The 18,025-nt window shown below is 44.3% G+C and overlaps 1 long non-coding RNA gene across 1 annotated transcript in view; it reads left to right on the top strand.

Moving 5' to 3' along the window:
• LOC139264004 (uncharacterized) overlaps nt 1–6,944 on the top strand; it is a 185,934-nt gene extending 178,990 nt beyond the window's left edge. Inside the window, exon 3 of the long non-coding RNA XR_011593273.1 lies at nt 6,699–6,944. This is a non-coding gene — a long non-coding RNA (uncharacterized lncRNA). The remainder of the gene's footprint in view (nt 1–6,698) is intronic.
• Nucleotides 6,945–18,025: the final 11,081 nt, after the last annotated feature.

The following is an 18,025-nucleotide window of genomic DNA, read 5'->3' on the forward strand; positions in this document are numbered from 1 at the left end:
GGAGAGGCGTGGCTTGTGCAGCTACAGGGAGAAGGCAAAAAAGAAGTAGAAAGAAACAGAAAGGTGACGTAACAGCCAAGGGGGTAAGTGATTGGCTGGTGATTGGTGAGTAGCTTTTCTTTTTTCTCTTCTATAACAGTGAGTAAACTTTAGCATTGTTGTTGCCAATTTAAATGTATCTAAGGGGTAAGGCATGGCAGGAGAGCTCGGTCACGTGATATGCTCCTCCTGTACCATGTGGGAACTCAGAACTCAGGGACACTTCCGGTGTCCCTGACGACTACGTGTGCGGGAAGTGTATCTGCCTCCAGCTCCTGACGGCCCGTGTTGCAGAATTGGAGCTGAGGGTGGATTTACTCTGGAGCATCCACGATGCTGAGAATGACGTGAGTAGCACATGTAGCGAGTTGGTCTTACCGCAGGTGAAGGGTCCACAGCCAGATAGGGAATGGAAGACCAGCAGGAAGAGCAGTGCAAGGAAGGTAGTGCAGGGGTCTTCTGCGGTCATCCCCCTGCAAAACAGATACACCGCTTTGAGTACTGTTGAGGGGGATGACTCATCAGGGGAGGGCAGCAGCAGCCAAGTTCATGGCACCGTGGCTGGCTCTGCTGCACAGGAGGGCAGGAAAAAGAGTGGGAGAGTGATAGTGATAGGAGATTCAATGGTAAGGGGAATAGATAGGCGTTTCTGCGGCCGCAACCGAGACTCCAGGATGGTATGTTGCCTCCCTGGTGCAAGGGTCAAGGATGTCTTGGAGCAGGTGCAGGACATTCTGAAAAGGGAGGGTGAACAGCCAGTTGTCGTGGTGCACATTGGTACCAACGATATAGGTAAAAAAAGGGATGAGGTCCTATGAGACGAATTTAATGAGCTTTGAGCTAAATTAAAACGTAGGACCTCAAAAGTAGTAATCTCAGGATTGCTACCAGTGCCACGAGCTAGTCAGAGTAGGAATCGCAGGATAGCTCAGATGAATACGTGGCTTGAGCAGTGGTGCAGCAGGGAGGGATTCAAATTCCTGGGGTATTGGAACCGGTTCTGGGGGAGGTGGGACCAATACAAACCGGACGGTCTGCACCTGGACAGAACCGTAACCAATGTCCTAGGGGGAGTGTTTGCTAGTGCTGTTGGGTAGGAGTTAAACTGATATGGCAGGGGGATGGGAACCAATGCAGGGAGACAGAGGGAAACAAAATGGAGACAAAAGCAAAAGACAGAAAAGAGATGAGTAAAAGTGGAGGGCAGAGAAACCCAAGGCAAAAAACAAAAAGGGCCATTGTACTGGAAAATTCTAAAGGGTCAAAGTGTAATAAAAAGGCAAGCATGAAAGCTCGGTGCCTCAATGCAAGGAGTATTCGGAACCCAGGAGAGGGCTCTGAGCTAGTTAGAGTGGGTGAGAGCTCAGATGAACAGGACCCCAAGAAAGAATGCAAAAGGCAGGAGGCAACAGAGCAGAGTAGCACTGGGGTAAGTGTAAACCACAAGGTGATAGGAAGGGACAATATGTATGAATATAAAGGGGCTGCAGGAGGGGTCAAAACTAAAAATCATGGTTTAAAAACACTCTACCTAAACGCACGCAGCATTCGAAATAAAGTAAATGAGTTGACGGCACAAATCATTACAAATGGGTATAATTTGGTGGCCATTACAAAAACGTGGTTGCAGGTTGGCCAAAACTGGGAATTAAACATACAGGGGTATCTGACAATTCGGAAAGATAGACAAGAAGGGAAAGGAGGTGGGGTAGCTCTGTTAATAAAGGATGATATCAGGGCAGTTGTGAGAGACGATATTGGCTCCAATGAACAAAATGTTGAATCATTGTGGGTGGAGATTAGAGATAGTAAGGGGAAAAAGTCACTGGTGGACACAGTTTATAGGCCCCCAAATAATAACTTCACGATGGGGCGGGCAATAATCAAGGGAATAATGGAGGCATGTGAAAAAGGAACGGCAGTAATCATGGGGGATTTTAACCTACATATCGGTTGTTCAAATCAAATTGCAGGGGGTAGCCTTGCGGAGGAATTCATAGAATGTATACAGGATTGTTTCGGAATGAGTGATCACAGTATGGTTGAATTTGTAATACAGATTGAGGGTGAGGAAGTAGTGTCTCAAACGAGCGTACTATGCTAAAACAAAGGGGACTACAGTGGGATGAGGGCAGAGTTGGCTAAAGTAGACTGGAAACACAGACTAAACAGTGGCACAATTGAGGAACAGTGGAGGACTTTTAAGGAGCTCTTTCATAGTGCCCAACAAAAATATATTCCAGTGAAAAAGAAGGGCGGTAAGAGAAGGGATAACCAGCCGTGGATAACCAAGGAAATAAAGGAGAGTATCAAATTAAAAACCAATGCGTATAAGGTGGCCAAGGTTAGTGGGAAACTAAAAGATTGGGAAAATTTTAAACGACAGCAAAGAATGACGAAGAAAGTAATAAAGAAAGGAAAGATAGATTACGAAAGTAAACTTGCGCAAAACATAAAAACAGATAGTAAAAGCTTTTACCGATATATAAAACGGAAAAGAATGACTAAAGTAAATGTTGGTCCCTTCGAAGATGAGAAGGGGGATTTAATAACGGGAAATGTGGAAATGGCTGAGACCTTAAACAATTATTTTGCTTCGGTCTTCACAGTGGAAGACCCAAAAATTGCTGGTCACGCGAATGTGGGAAGGGAGGATCTTGAGATAATCAGTATCAGTAGGCGGGTAGATGTAAAGCCACTCACCTGCTGGATGCAGCAGACCCTGCCTCGGTTTAACTGCCGGGTTTTATGAATTGTGTGAATCCCGTCTACATGCAGTTAAATTCAAAATGGAGGCGAAAAAAAGAGGATTCCGGCCTTATTATAATATTTAAATTGGCGTACCACCCCTGGGAGCAGGTCGGTCACCTGTCCTCTGTCCCGTCTCCGTTAAAACCGGAAGTGTGTGGATCGGAAACGGGATAAGATCAGGAATCCAATTTTTAGCAATTTAACTGCCCCCACGCTCAAAACCCACCCATTTTTTTTCGGGGAAGATGTTTTGCTCTTCCCTGCACACTTTCCAGCAGGCCGAACTAAACAGTTATACCACTCAATAAGTAAATTAACAGGTTGTGAAATGTGAAACCAGGATTATTACAGAAGTATTATCATTGAATTTATGTTTCACAAGTTCTGAAAACAGGTTAAGCGAATGGGCTAAGCTTTGGCAGATGGAATACAATGTCAGAAAATGTGAGGTCATCCACCTTGGAAAAAAAAACAGTAAAAGGGAATATTATTTGAATGGGGAGAAATTACAACATGCTGCGGTGCAGAGGGACCTGGGGGTCCTTGTGCATGAATCCCAAAAAGTTAGTTTGCAGGTGCAGCAGGTAATCAGGAAAGTGATTGGAATGTTGGCCTTCATTGCGAGAGGGATGGAGTACAAAAGCAGGGAAGTCCTGCTGCAACTGTATAGGGTATTGGTGAGGCCGCACCTGGAGTACTGCATGCAGTTTTGGTCACCTTACTTCAGGAAGGATATACTGGATTTGAAGGGGGTACAGAGACGATTCACTAGGCTGATTCCGGAGATGAGGGGGTTACCTTATGATGATAGATTGAGTAGACTGGGTCTTTACTCATTGGAGTTCAGAAGGATGAGGGGTGATCTTATAGAAACATTTAAAATAATGAAAGGGATAGACAAGATAAAGTCAGACAGGTTGTTTCCACTGATGGGGAGACTGGAACTAGGAGGCACAGCCTCAAAATACGGGGGAGCCAATTTAAATCCCATTGAGAAGGAATTTCTTCTCCCAGAGGGTTGTGAATCTGTGGAATTATCTGCCCAGTGAAGCAGTTGAGGCTAGCTCATTGAATGTATTCAAATCACAGATAGGTAGATTTTTAACCAGAGCCAGCTCGTCTGTGGCAGGGGGAGACCACAAGATTGACTGTCTGTGGCCCGCATTCCTGCTCTGGAGTAAAAATAAAACCGGGAAGTTGGCTCAACCTTGGCTAACAAGGGAAATTAAGGATAGTGTTAGATCCAAGGAAGAGGCATATCAATTGGCCAAAAAAAGCAGCAAACCTGAGGACTGGAAGAAATTTAGAATTCAGCAGAGGAGGACAAAAGGTTTAATTAGGAGGGGAAAATAAAGTATGAGAGGAAGTTTGCTGGGAACATAAAAACTGACTGCAAAAGCTTTGTGAAGAGAAAAAGATTAGTGAAGACAAACGTCGGTCCCTTGCAATCAGATTCAGGTGAATTTAGAATGGGGAACAAAGAAATGGCAGACCAGTTGAACAAATGCTTTGGTTCTGTCTTCATGAAGGAAGACCGAATTAATCTTCCGGAAATACTAGGGGACCGAGGGTCTAGAGAGAAAGAGGAACTTAAGGAAATCCTTATTAGGTGGGAAATTGTGTTAGGGAAATTGATTGGATTGAAGGCCGATAAATCCCCGGGGCCTGATAGTTTGCATCCCACTGAAGTATCTTCAGTAAATGGCCCTAGAAATAGTGGATGCATTGGTGATTATTTCCCAGCAGTCTATCGACTCTAGATCAGTTCTTATGGACTGAAGGGTTGCTAATGTAACACCACTTTTTTAAAAAGGAGGGGGAGAGAAAATGGGTAATTATAGACCGGTTAGCCTGAAATCAGTAGTGGGGAAAATGTTGGAATCAATTATTAAAGATGAAACATCAGCGCATTTGGAAAGCAGTGACAGGATTGGTCCAAGTCAGCATGGATTTATGAAAGGGAAATCATGCTTGACAAATCTTCTAGAATTTTTTGAGGATGTAACTAGTAGAGTGGACAAGGGAGAACCAGTGGATGTGGTGTATTTGGACTTTCAAAAGGCCTTTGACAAGGTCCCACACAAGAGATTAGTGTGCAAAATTAAAGCACATGGCATTGGGGGTAATGTACTGCCGTGGATAGAGAACTGGTTGGCAGACAGGAAGCAGAGAGTCGGGATAAACGGATCCTTTTCAGAATGGCAGGCAGTGACTAATGGGGTGCCGCAGAGCTCAGTGCTGGGGCCCCAGCTATTTACAATATACATCAATGATTTTGATGAAATAATTAAGAGTAATATCTCCAAGTTTGCAGATGACAATAAGCTGGGTGGCAGTGTGAGCTGTGAGGAGGATGCTAAGAGGCTGCAGGGTGACTTGGATAGGTTAGGTGAGTGGGCAAATGCATGGCAGATGCAGTCTCATGTGGGTAAATGTGAGGTTAACCACTTTGGTGGCAAAAACAGGAAGGCAGAATCTTATCTGAATGGCGGCAGATTAGGAAAAGGGGAGGTGCAACGAGACCTGGGTGTCATGGTACATCAGTCATTGAAAGTTGGCATGCAGGTACAGCAGGCGTTGAAGAAGGCAAATGGTATGTTGGCCTTCATAGTTAGGGGATTTGAGTATAGGAGCAGGGAGGTCTTACTGCAGTTGTACAAGACCTTGGTGAGGCCTCACCTGGAATATTGTGTTCACTTTTGGTCTCCTACTCTGAGGAAGGATGTTCTTGCTATTGAGGGAGTGCAGCGAAGATTCACCAGACTGATTCCCGGGATGGCAGGACTGACATATGAGGAGAGACTGGATCGACTGGGTCTGTATTCACTGGAGTTTAGAAGGATGAGAGGGGATCTCATAGAAACATATAAAATTCTGACGGGACTGGATAGGTTAGATGCAGGAAGAATGTGCCCGATGTTGGGGAAGTCCAGAACCAGAGGATACAGTCTAAGGATAAGGGGTAAGCCATTTAGGACTGAGATGAGGAGAAACTTCTTCACTCAGAGAGTTTTTAACCTGTGGAATTCTCGACCGCAGAGAATTGTTGATGCCAGTTCATTGGATATATTCAAGAGGGAGTTAGACATGGCCCTTACAGCTAAAGGGATCAAGGGGTATGGAGAGAAAGCAGGAAAAGGGTACTGAGGTGAATGATCAGCCATGATCTTATTGAATGGTGGTGCAGGCTCGAAGTGCCGAATGACCTACTCCTGCACCTATTTTCTATGTTTCTATGTTTCTATGCTCCTCCTGGCTCCATGTTCAGGTAAATCATTTTTTTCCAAGCTTAGCTTTTTGCTCGCAGCTTCCAGTGTTCCCTTTAATGCCGCTGGTCAGGCTGCATGGACGTTGTAGGTCCGATGCTTGCAGTGCTCAGGGAAAAACCAATTTTCGGTTACGGTCATAAAACATGTTTCAGGCCCCTTATTCACGCATTCAAGGTCATATTCAAAATGTCTGTTTTCGACAGCCAACAGGGACGTTTTTACAATGCCCCAAACAAGATGGCATTGGACATAGTTCAACTATTCGGGCTATTGGCCGCCTAACTGGGCCCATTGGCGTCTGTTTACTGCCTGTAAATTAACACAACATGGCCCAATTTCAACCCCATGGTTGTTTGAATTGGGACCCACAAAAAGATGTTTACCAGAAGTCTTGGAATAAGGAAGAATTACAGTGAGCTGCCAATCTACTATTTGAAGTTGGCTTCTTAACCACTTCACTATCAGGGCACCCTTATGAAATTTAAATAAACAGAAGCTGTTAGCTCTTGGTTTCCTTTTAACATTTGGCTTTAATTTCATAAACATGCTGTATCTGCTGAAAGTTGATAGTTGATGACTAAAATATACGTGTTTAGCAAACTAAAATGTCATTTTATTTCCATTTTCCTCATTTTGCAGTTAAGAGCTCTTCGCTCTGAACAACGGCTGAGAAATCCCGGTCAGTGATTGAAGGAAAAAGTTAAAAAAGATGTGCACCTACCTGAAGCTGCTGCACCCAAGCGAGTTCCTGGTCCTGAGGCTTTCACTGACTGCGCATCGCAGCGCGTGCACGTCAGGACGTGCACAGGACTGGTGCTGCAGTCACATGGCTCTGGGGAGCCAATCAAGGAAAAGTATGTTCTCATTCATATAATGGAGTTCCCATTATTATGAATGAGAATTCCCCCCCCCAAACACCCAAAACACTAATAAAAAATAGAAAAAATACACCACATATTTTTATTAATTTAAATAAAGTTGTTTATGTATTATAAAAAATATATATTTTTCCGATTTTTTAAAAGTTTTTTTAATTATGGTTTAAAATAAATTTGCCATAGTAATTGTTTTTAAAATTTTATTTTATAATGTATTTGTGTGTTTTAAAACTCTTACACCTGTGAAAGTAGGCTATGCTCCTGCTTTTATCAGGCGCAAGAGTTTTCAGGACATTTGTTGGGCACAATCTTGCCCTTGCAAATGTCCTGGCTACCGAGATGCATTGGATCTGTCAAGCTCCAGCTGGACCGATCGGAAAAGCCGGTTTTCAGCCCATGCTCATTGTACACTGAAAACCGGATTTTGCGATGCCTTCCCGGGTCCGTACACACTCCGTACCAACCCTGGGAGGACGAGATTTCTGGGCCAACACCTTTTAGAGAGAAATGTTGAGTCATTTGTTGAGCTTTGAATTAATGTACATTGATGCCCATCGAGAGATCCAGCGATTGGACTTCTAGCTAGTGGTACATTTTCTCTGATTGATCTCTTTAGCGTTTGATGGTTGACCTCACCGTCCTCCTCCAAAGCCTCTCGTCCATTGACCAGCTCAGTGGGAATGCTCACGTTTGGTTCCATTCTTACCTCTCCAATCGTAGTCAGAACATTGCCAGCAATAGTTTTTCTTCCACCCTCTGTGTTGTTGCCTCTGCAGACACCCAGGCATCTATCCTAGTCCTACTTCTCTTCCTCATGGGTGCCAGCCACTGGCTCAATGGATAGCACTCTCACCTCAGGACCAGAGATTGTGGGTTCAAGTCCTACACTGGAGGGGAAAAAAAAAATCTAAGGAAAAAAAAAATTCTAGGCTGACACTCCAGTGCTGCGTTATCAGAGGTGCTGTCTTTTGGATGAAATGTTGAACCGCGGCTCCTTCTGCTCTCTCAGGTGGATGTAAAAGATCCCATGGCATTATTTCGAAGAAGGGCAGGGCAGTTATCCCTGGTGTCCTGGCTAACATTTATCTCTCAGTCAACATCACTTAGATTATCTGATCGTTATCATATTGCTGTTTGCGGGAGCTTGCTGTGCGCAAATTAGCTCTCCACATTTCAAAGTTACTTCACTGACTGTAAAGCGCCTTGGGACATCCAGTGGTTGCGAAAGGCACTATATAAATCCAAGTCTTTCTTTCATCAATGCGTTGTCTTTTGCTGACATCATCCCAAGACACCAAGTCAGCTTCCTCGTGTACGCTGATGACCCAACTCAACCCCGCTATTGCCTCTGTGCTGTCAGACTCCTCATCAGACAGCCTATCTTGGATGAGCTGTAGCTTTCAGTTAAATATTGGAAAGACTGAAGCTATTGTCTTTGGCCCCTGCCACAAATTCCATACCCTTGCCACTGATTCCATTGAAATCAATGGAAGGAAATACCGGCTATCACCTCTTTTGTGTTGCTGGGATTGATTCCTGGGATGAGAGGGTTGTCCAGTGAGGAAAGATTGAGTCGAATGGTCCTATATTCTCTGGAGTTCAGAAGAATGAGAGGGGATCTCATAGAAACGTTTAACATTCTGACAGGTTTAGACAGGTTAGATGCAGGAAGAATGTTCCCAATGTTGGGGAAGTCCAGAATCAGGGGTCACAGTCTAAGGATAAGGGGTAAGCCATTTAGGACCAAGATGAGGAGAAACTTCTTCACCCAGAGAATGGTGAACCTGTGGAATTCTCTACCACAGAAAGTTGTTGAGGCCAATTCACTAAATATATTCAAAAAGGAGTTAGATGTAGTCCTTACTACTTGGGGGATCAAGGGGTATGGCGAGAAAGCAGGAATGAGGTACTGAAGTTGCATGTTCAGCCATGAACTCATTGAATGGCGGTGCAGGCTTGAAGGGCCGAATGGCCTACTCCTGCAGCTATTTTCTATGTTTCTATGTTTCTATATTTCCCTTGGCTGGAGAGTCTAGAACTAGGGGGCACAGTCCCAGGATAAGGGGTCGGCCATTTAAGACTGAGATGAGGAGAAATTTCTTCACTCAGAGGGTTGTGAATCTTTGGAATTCTCTACCCGGATGGCTGTGGAGGCTCAGTTGTTGAGTGTATTCAAGACAGAGATAGATAAATATTTGGACTTTAGGGGAATCAAGGGATATGGGGATCGGGTGGGAAAGTGGAGTTGAGGTAGAAGATCAACCATGATCTTATTGAATGGCGGAGCAGGCTCGAGGGGCCGCATGGCCTCCTCCCACTCCTATTATGTTCTTATATTGTTGTAGTGGGTTCAAAACTTCTTAGCCAGTATGTAGAACTGATCCTCTGACCAAGTAATTGCTAGACAAAATAATTACCATCTAGTTCACCTTCCACATTCCTTGTAGTCACATGATGACATTAAGTTTACAGGGAATGACTTCAACATTCTGGTAATTATAACCTAATTCACCAGTCAGGAAATGCATGGGATGGGGGTGATACGTCGGTTTTACACTCTTCCCAATATTACTCTCCATTGTCTTCAAAGGTATAAAACAAGTGTTGCACCTGATCCTGTCTCTTTCCTGGTGGGCAGGTTAAGTTAAAATTGCCCCCTACAGCACAGACACTTTCAATCCAACCAGTCAGCATTGGTGTTTATCTGCCATGCGATCAATAATCCTAATCTTGTATACTCACCCAATTTCCACATCCTTATATTCGCCTTTCCATCAAGTATCTATCTAATCTATTCTTAAATATTGACATGGTCTCTGCTTCAATCACTAACTCTGGTCAGGCATTCCACAGCCTCACGACACTGTTTTTCTCTTGCTTTTTGTCCTAAACCCCACACATTTAATCTTATAGCTATGTCCCCTCATACAAGATCCTTCAACCGCTGCAATCCGTTGGTGGGAATTTCTTCGCAAATTCTCCCGATGGGCCGCCATAACTTCAGCAGAAGATCGGTGGAAGCCCTGTTTATGTATCCTGATTTTCTACCGAAGTTACAGCAGCTGATTGGCAGAAAGCCAAGGGACATTCCTGGCAAGTCTGCTTCTGTCTACCCTGAGTGATCCTTTAATCTAACATTGGAGAGGTGAAGTTGAAATGTCTGTCACTGGAATACACTTTATATGTTTCTTTTACAAGTTTGAATGTTGCTTAACTATGCACGAATGCCAATTGTTGGCTATTCCACAATTTTTATTTTGAAAGCTAAAGGCAGAATTCACATGTGTTAGTTACTGCCAAAATAAATAGAAATGAACAAGGTTGCCAATTTGCCAGTTGAATTGAATTCTGTATTGTTTGATGGCTCTCTTATAGCCAATAATAAAACTGTAAGATCCTGAATCATTGATCTGTTGAGGAAAATAAGCCACTTGCATGTTATAAATTGCATATAAAGATTCATATATATATTAAATATACAATAACAATGATCTTCCACCTGCAATCCAACATTTGCTTGTATCTGCGGATCCGAGCACATGCAACAATCACTTCACGCTGTGTTGCAGTAAGTCAAATAAATAATAAACCTACTTTGGTGGCAATCGAAAATAACTAGAAACAGTAAAAGGGCATTAATCCCCAAACAAGCCACTCCCATTTTACAGTTCAACGCCACATAATCTTTCTCTCCATATCACTCATAAGAACATAAGAACATAAGAATTAGGAACAGGAGTAGGCCATCTAGCCCCTCGAGCCTGCTCCGCTATTCAACAAGATCATGGCTGATCTGGCCGTGGACTCAGCTCCACTTACCCACCCGCTCCCCGTAACCCTTAATTCCCTTATTGGTTAAAAATCTATCTATCTGTGACTTGAATACATTCAATGAGCTAGCCTCAACTGCTTCCTTGGGCAGAGAATTCCACAGATTCACAACCCTCTGGGAGAAGAAATTCCTTCTCAACTCAACTCAATCCATTATCTATACAGAAACACACTTAAGGGCAAATTCAGTAAGGCTGCCCTGATGGACCTTTAGTTATGTAAACTGCTCACCTTTTGAACCCATTTATACTGCCCACATCCATGCTAACATGCCGCTTTCCTCATAATATTATTCTTTTGAAGAAAAACATCCTTCTCAATTAATTTCTCACTTCTAGCTTCTGAACTACATCCCCTTGTACTTGAACCATTCATCGCAGTGAACAATTTGCTTGGATGACATTTGCCAATTCCTCCCATAGCTGGCATGAATGTGCATTTGAAAAAAAACAAATGGTTCTTGGGTTGCGAGTGATGCTGTCAAGGCCATATTTCTATTACCCAACCGTCGATGCCTTGAAACGATGGTTGTGGATCTTCCCCTGTGCTGATGGTGTTCGGTAGGGAGTTCCAGGATATTGATCCAGCAGTGATGAAAGAACTGCAATATACGTCCAATACAGAATGGCGTGTGACCTGTAAGTGAGGTCGTTCCTATGGCATTACGACTCTTGACCTTCTCAGTGGTAGTGATCGCAGGGGAGGGAGGTGGTAAAAAAGTAATCTTAGTGAGTTGCTGCAGATAGGTACTGAGACTCCCTATATGTTGAGTATCTGATATCAACTGCTTTCTCTGGGGTGCTATTTAATGGATGAGCAGCAATTCCCCAAAATGTTCTCTCACACACCACTCGGTGGTTCAGAGTGACATTAAAACTAAAGAAAGACTTCCATTTATATAGTGCCTTCCACAACCACCGGACATCCCAAAGCACTTTACAGCCAATGAAGTATTCTTTTTGAAGTGTAGTCACTGTTGTAATATAGGAAACATGGCAGCCAATTTGCGCTCAGCAAACTCCCACGAACAGCAATGTGATAATTACCAGATAATCTGTCTTTGTTATGTTGATTGAGGGATAAATATTGGCCAAGACACTGGGACAACTCACCTGTGCTGCTTCAAAATAGTGCCACGGGATCTTTTACATCCACCTGAGAGCAGACAGGGCTTTGGTTTAGTGTCTCATCTGAAAGATGGCACCTCTGACAGTGCAACACTCCCTCAGCACTGCAGTGTTAGACTAGGTTTCTGTGCTCAGGCCTCTGGAGTGGGACTGGAACCTGCAATTTTCTGACTTCAAGACAAGGGTGCTCCCAACTGAGCCACTGGCTGCCATAATTAAAACTAGCCAAAAAAAAGTCTACACAAATACCAGCGCTGAAGCTTCACACAACGACGTCTTCTAGACACAACCTCTGTCATTCTTGTTGTGGTGTATCAAATGATACAATGAACTCGGTACTGTGAGCCAGTGACTAGGTGTAACCTGGTCAGTCTTTAATGGCTTCCAGAAGTCAAGAAAAAAAGGTGAAGTTCAGGTTATATACCGAGCCCAGCATGAGTGTACCCATGATCCTAGGACCTCTGAAGGTAGTGCCCACTGCTGGTGGGCAGACCTTATGTGCAGGCATTACATCATTCAGCCCCCATTTCTTGGCACAAGTCATATTATGACTTGTGCCAAGTCTAATGAACAAAATGTTGAATCATTGTGGGTGGAGATTAGAGATAGTAAGGGGAAAAAGTCACTGGTGGGCGTAGTTTATAGGCCCCCAAATAATAATTTCACGGTGGGGCGGACAATAATCAAGGGAATAATGGAGACATGTGAAAAAGGAACGGCAGTAGTCATGGGGGATTTTAACCTACATATCGATTGGTCAACTCAAATCGCAGGGGGTAGCCTGGAGGAGGAATTCATAGAATGCATACGGGATTGTTTCTTAGAACAGTATGTTACAGAATCTACAAGGGAGCAAGCTATCTTAGATCTGGTCCTGTGTAATGAGACAGGAAAAATAAACGATCTCCTAGTAAAAGATCCTCTCGGAATGAGTGATCACAGTATGGTTGAATTTGTAATACAGATTGAGGGTGAGGAAGTTGTGTCAGAAACAAGCGTACTATGCTTAAACAAAGGGGACTACAGTGGGATGAGGGCAGAGTTGGCTAAAGTAGACTGGAAACACAGACTAAACGGTAGCACAATTGAGGAACAGTGGAGGACTTTTAAGGAGCTCTTTCATAGTGCTCAACAAAAATATATTCCAGTGAAAAAGAAGGGTGGTAAGAGAAGGGATAACCAGCCGTGGATAACCAAGGAAATAAAGGAGAGTATCAAATCAAAGACCAATGCGTATAAGGTGGCCAAGGTTAGTGGGAAACCAGAAGATTGGGAAAATTTTAAACAACAGCAAAGAATGACTAAAAAAGCAATAAAGAAAGGAAAGATAGATTACGAAGGTAAACTTGTGCAAAACATAAAAACAGATAGTAAAAGCTTTTACAGATATATAAAACGGAAAAGAGTGACTAAAGTAAACATTGGTCCCTTAGAAGATGAGAAGGGGGATTTAATAATGGGAAATGTGGAAATGGCTGAGACTTTCAACAATTATTTTGCTTCGGTCTTCACAGTGGAAGACACAAAAATCATGCCAAAAATTGTTGGTCATAGGAATGTGAGAAGGGAGGACCTTGAGACAATCACTATCACAAGGGGGGTAGTGCTGGACAGGCTAATGGGATTCAAGGTAGACAAGTCCCCTGGTCCTGATGAAATGCATCCCAGGGTATTAAAAGAAATGGCGGAAGTTATAGCAGATGCATTCGTTATAATCTACCAAAATTCTCTGGACTCTGGGGAGGTACCAGCGGATTGGAAAACAGCTAATGTAACGCCTCTGCTTAAAAAAGGGGGCAGACAAAAGGCAGGTAACTATAGGCTGGTTAGTTTAACATCTGTAGTGGGGAAAATGCTTGAAACTATCATTAAGGAAGAAATAGCGGGACATCTAGATAGGAATAGTGTAATCAAACAGCGCAGCATGGATTCATGAAGGGGAAATCATGTTTAACTAATTTACTGGAATTCTTTGAGGATATAACAAGCGTGGTGGATAGAGGTGTACCGATGGATGTGGTGTATTTAGATTTCCAAAAGGCATTCGATAAGGTGCCACACAAAAGGTTACTGCAGAAGATAAAGGTACGCAGAGTCAGAGGAAATGTATTAGCATGGATAGAGAATTGGCTGGCGAACAGAAAGCAGAGAGTCGGGATAAATGGGTCCTTTTTGGGTTGGAAATCGGTGGTTAGTGGTGTGCCACAGGGATCGGTGCTGGGACCACAACTGTTTACAATATACATAGATGACCTGGAAGAGTGGACAGAGTGCAGTGTAACAACATTTATAGAAGACACAAAGATTAGTGGGAAAGTAGGTTGTGTAGAGGACACAGAGAGGCTGCAAAGAGATTTAGATAGGTTAAGCGAATGGGGTAAGGTTTGGCAGATGGAATACAATGATGGAAAGTGTGAGGTCATCCACCTTGGGAAAAAAAATAGTAAAAGGGAATATTATTTGAATGGGGAGAAATTACAACATGCTGAGGTGCAGAGGGACCTGGGCGTCCTTGTGCATGAATCCCAAAAAGTCAGTTTGCAGGTGCAGCAGGTAATCAGGAAGGCGAATGGAATGTTGGCCTTCATTGCGAGAGGGATGGAGTACAAAAGCAGGGAGGTTCTGCTGCAACTGTATAGGGTATTGGTATGGCCGCACCTGGAGTACTGTGTGCAGTTTTGGTCACCTTACTTAAGGAAGGATATACTGGCTTTGGAGGGGGTACAGAATCGATTCACTAGGCTGATTCCGGAGATGAGGGGGTTACCTTATGATGGTAGATTGAGTAGACTGGGTCTTTACTCGTTGGAGTTCAGAAGGATGAGGGGTGATCTTATAGAAACATTTAAAATAATGAAAGGGATAGACAAGATAGAGGCGGAGAGGTTGTTTCCACTGATCGGGAAGACTAGAGCTCGGGGGCACAGCCTCAAAATACGGGGGAGCCAATTTAAAACCGAGTTGAGAAGGAATTTCTTCTCCCAGAGGGTTGTGAATCTGTGGAATTCTCTGCCCAAGGAAGCAGTTGAGGCTAGCTCATTGAATGTATTCAAGTCACAGATGGATAGATTTTTAACCAATAAGGAAATTAAGGGTTACGGGGATCGGGTGGGTAAGTGGAGCTGAGTCCACGGCCAGATCAGCCATGATCTTATTGAATGGCGGAGCAGGCTCGAGGGGCTAGATGGCCTACTCCTGTTCCTAATTCTTATGTTCTTATGTTCTTATGTACAATTTCAGACGGTCCGGAGCCCTTCGCTCCCTGGTTGACCGTCTCAGTACGATCCCAGTGGATTCTTCTGATGGCTGGATGTGAGTTGGTTCGTCATCTAAGCTCACGGTGTCTTCTTCCAATTGTTCCGGTTCGTCAGGGTGTCTTAACTTGATTTGATCAATGTGTTTCCTACATACCTGCCCATTCTTGAGCTTAACCATATACACCCGGTTACTCTCCTTATCCGTAACATTGCTCGGGAACCACTTGGGCCCTTGACCATGGTTAAGTACATACTGTTATACATGTAAACCTGTATATACCTTGTATAGCCACCAGAGGGCTCAACCCTGGAGTGCCAAGGGATCCCACAATCCCTTGGGAGTACAGGTACTTAAGGAGGCCTCACAGGCTGGAGAGGTACTCTGGAGACCTGCAATAAAAGACTACGGTCACACTTTACTTTGAGCTCACAGTATACAGTCAGACTCTTTATTCATACATAACAACTGGCGATGAGATACAGATGATGCACCCAATGATGCAGAGAACAGTGGGCATCCTGGAGAAATTCTCGGAGGTCGATGATTGGTAATCCTTCGTGGAGCAATTCGACCAATACTTAGTGGCCAACGAGCTGGAAGGAGAAGCGAACGCTGCCAAATGAAGGGCGCTTCTCTTCACCGTCTGCGGGGCACCAACCTATGGCCTCATGAAAAATCTGCTTGCTCCAGCGAAACCCACAGAGAAATCGTACGATGATTTGTGCACACTGGTCCGGGAGCATCTGAACCCGAAGGAAAGCGTTCTGATGGCGAGGTACCGGTTCTACACCTACAAAAGTTCTGAAGGCCAGGAAGTGGTGAGTTATGTCGCTGAGCTAAGATGCCTTGCAGGACATTGTGAATTTGAAGGACATTTGGAGCACATGCTCAGACTTTTTCGTACTTGGCATTGGCCATGAAGTGATACTTCGCAAACGTTTGACTGTAGAGACCCCAACCTTGTGTAAGGCCATAGCGATAGCCCAGGCATTCATTGCCACCAGTGACAATAATAAGCAAATCTCTGAGCACACGAGTGCTGCTACAAGTACTGTGAACAAAGTGATGTTGTTTTCAAATCGCAACGTACAGGACAGTTCCCACATGCCTGTAGCTGCATGTCCGCGAATGTCTCAGAGTCCACCACCAAGGGTGATGAATGCAAGGCCATTAGCATCTTGTTGGCGCTACGGGGTGATCATCGTTTCCATTCATGCCGCTTCAAAGGATACGTTTGCAAAGGCTTTGGAACAATGGGACACCTCCAATATATGTGCAGGCGAGCTGCAAACCCTGTTAATCCTGCAAACCATCATGTTGCAGAGGAGGACAGATCCACGGCGGATCACGATGAACCAGAGCCTCAAACCGAGGAGGCAGGGGTATATGGGGTGCATACATTTACCACAAAGTGTTCCTCGATAATGCTGAAGTTTAAATTAAATGGACTCCTGGTGTCAATGGAGCTGGACATGAGCGCGAGCCAATCCATTATGAGCAAAAAGACCTTCGAAAAATTGTGGTGCATCAAGGCCTCAAGGCCATTCTTGACTCCCATTCGCACGAAACTGAGAACTTACACAAAGGAACTGATTCCTGTAATCGTCAGTGCTACTGTAAAGGTCTCCTATGATGGAGCAGTGCATGAGTTCCCACGCTGCTCAGCAGGAGCTGGCTTGGAACGATACACTGGAACTGAGACGACATCCGAGCGCTCTCGTCCGCTGATGACACTTAGTGTGCCCAGGTCTTAAACAAGTCCCCTTCGCTGTTCGAACCAGGCATCAGGAAGTTCCAAGGAGCAAAAGTGCAGATCCATCTAATTCCACCTAATGCACGACTCATTCATCACAAGGCGAGAGCAATACTGTACATGATAAGAAAGAGGGTGGAGATCGAGCTGGACCGACTGCAACAAGAGGGCATCATTTTGCCGATCGAATTCAACGACTGGGCCAGTCCGATTGTTCCAGTCCTCAAGGGAGACGGCACCGTCAGAATATGTGGTGATTACAAAGTAACTATCAATTGTTTCTCCCTGCAGGATCAATATCTACTACCAAAGGCTGACGACCTTTTTGCTATGCTGGCAGGAGGAAAGACATTCACGAAGTTGGACTTGACCTCGGCCTACATGACGTAGGAGCTGGAGGAATCATCGAAGGGCCTCACCTGCATCAACACACACAAAGGTCTCTTCATTTATAACAGATGCCTGTTTGGAATTTGATCAGCCGCGGCGATATTCCAGAGAAACATGGAAAGCTTACTGAAGTTATTCCCGTGCACAGTGGTTGGCCAGGACGACATCTTGGTTACAGGTTGGGACACAGTCGAGCATCTGCAGAACCTGAAGGAGGTTCTTAGTCGGCATAACCACATAGGACTCAGGTTAAAACACTCGAAGTGCATTTTCCTGGCACCTGAAGTGGAGTTCCTGGGGAGAAGAATCACGGCAGATGGCATCAGGCCCACCGATTCGAAGACGGAGGCAATTGAGAATGCACCGAGGCCACAGAACGTGATGGAGCTGTGGTCATTTCTAGGATTCCTGAACTACTTTGGTAACTTCTTACTGGGTCCCAGCACACTGTTAGAACTACTGCACGCCTTACTGCGTAAAGGAGATGAATGGGTATGGGGCAAAAGCCAAGAAAATGCCTTTGTAAAAGCTAGAAAATTGTTATGCTCAAACAAATTGCTTGTGTTGTATGATCCATGTAAACGTTTGGTACTAGCATATGATGCGTCGTCGTACGGCGTCGGGTGTGTATTGCAACAAGCCAATGATCTTGGGAAACTGCAACCGGTTGCCTATGCATCCAGAAGTCTGTCTAAGGCTGAGAGAGCCTACAGCATGATTGAAAAAGAA

Source organism: Pristiophorus japonicus, chromosome 5, assembly GCF_044704955.1.
Source record: "Pristiophorus japonicus isolate sPriJap1 chromosome 5, sPriJap1.hap1, whole genome shotgun sequence".
Lineage (NCBI taxonomy): Eukaryota > Metazoa > Chordata > Chondrichthyes > Pristiophoridae > Pristiophorus > Pristiophorus japonicus.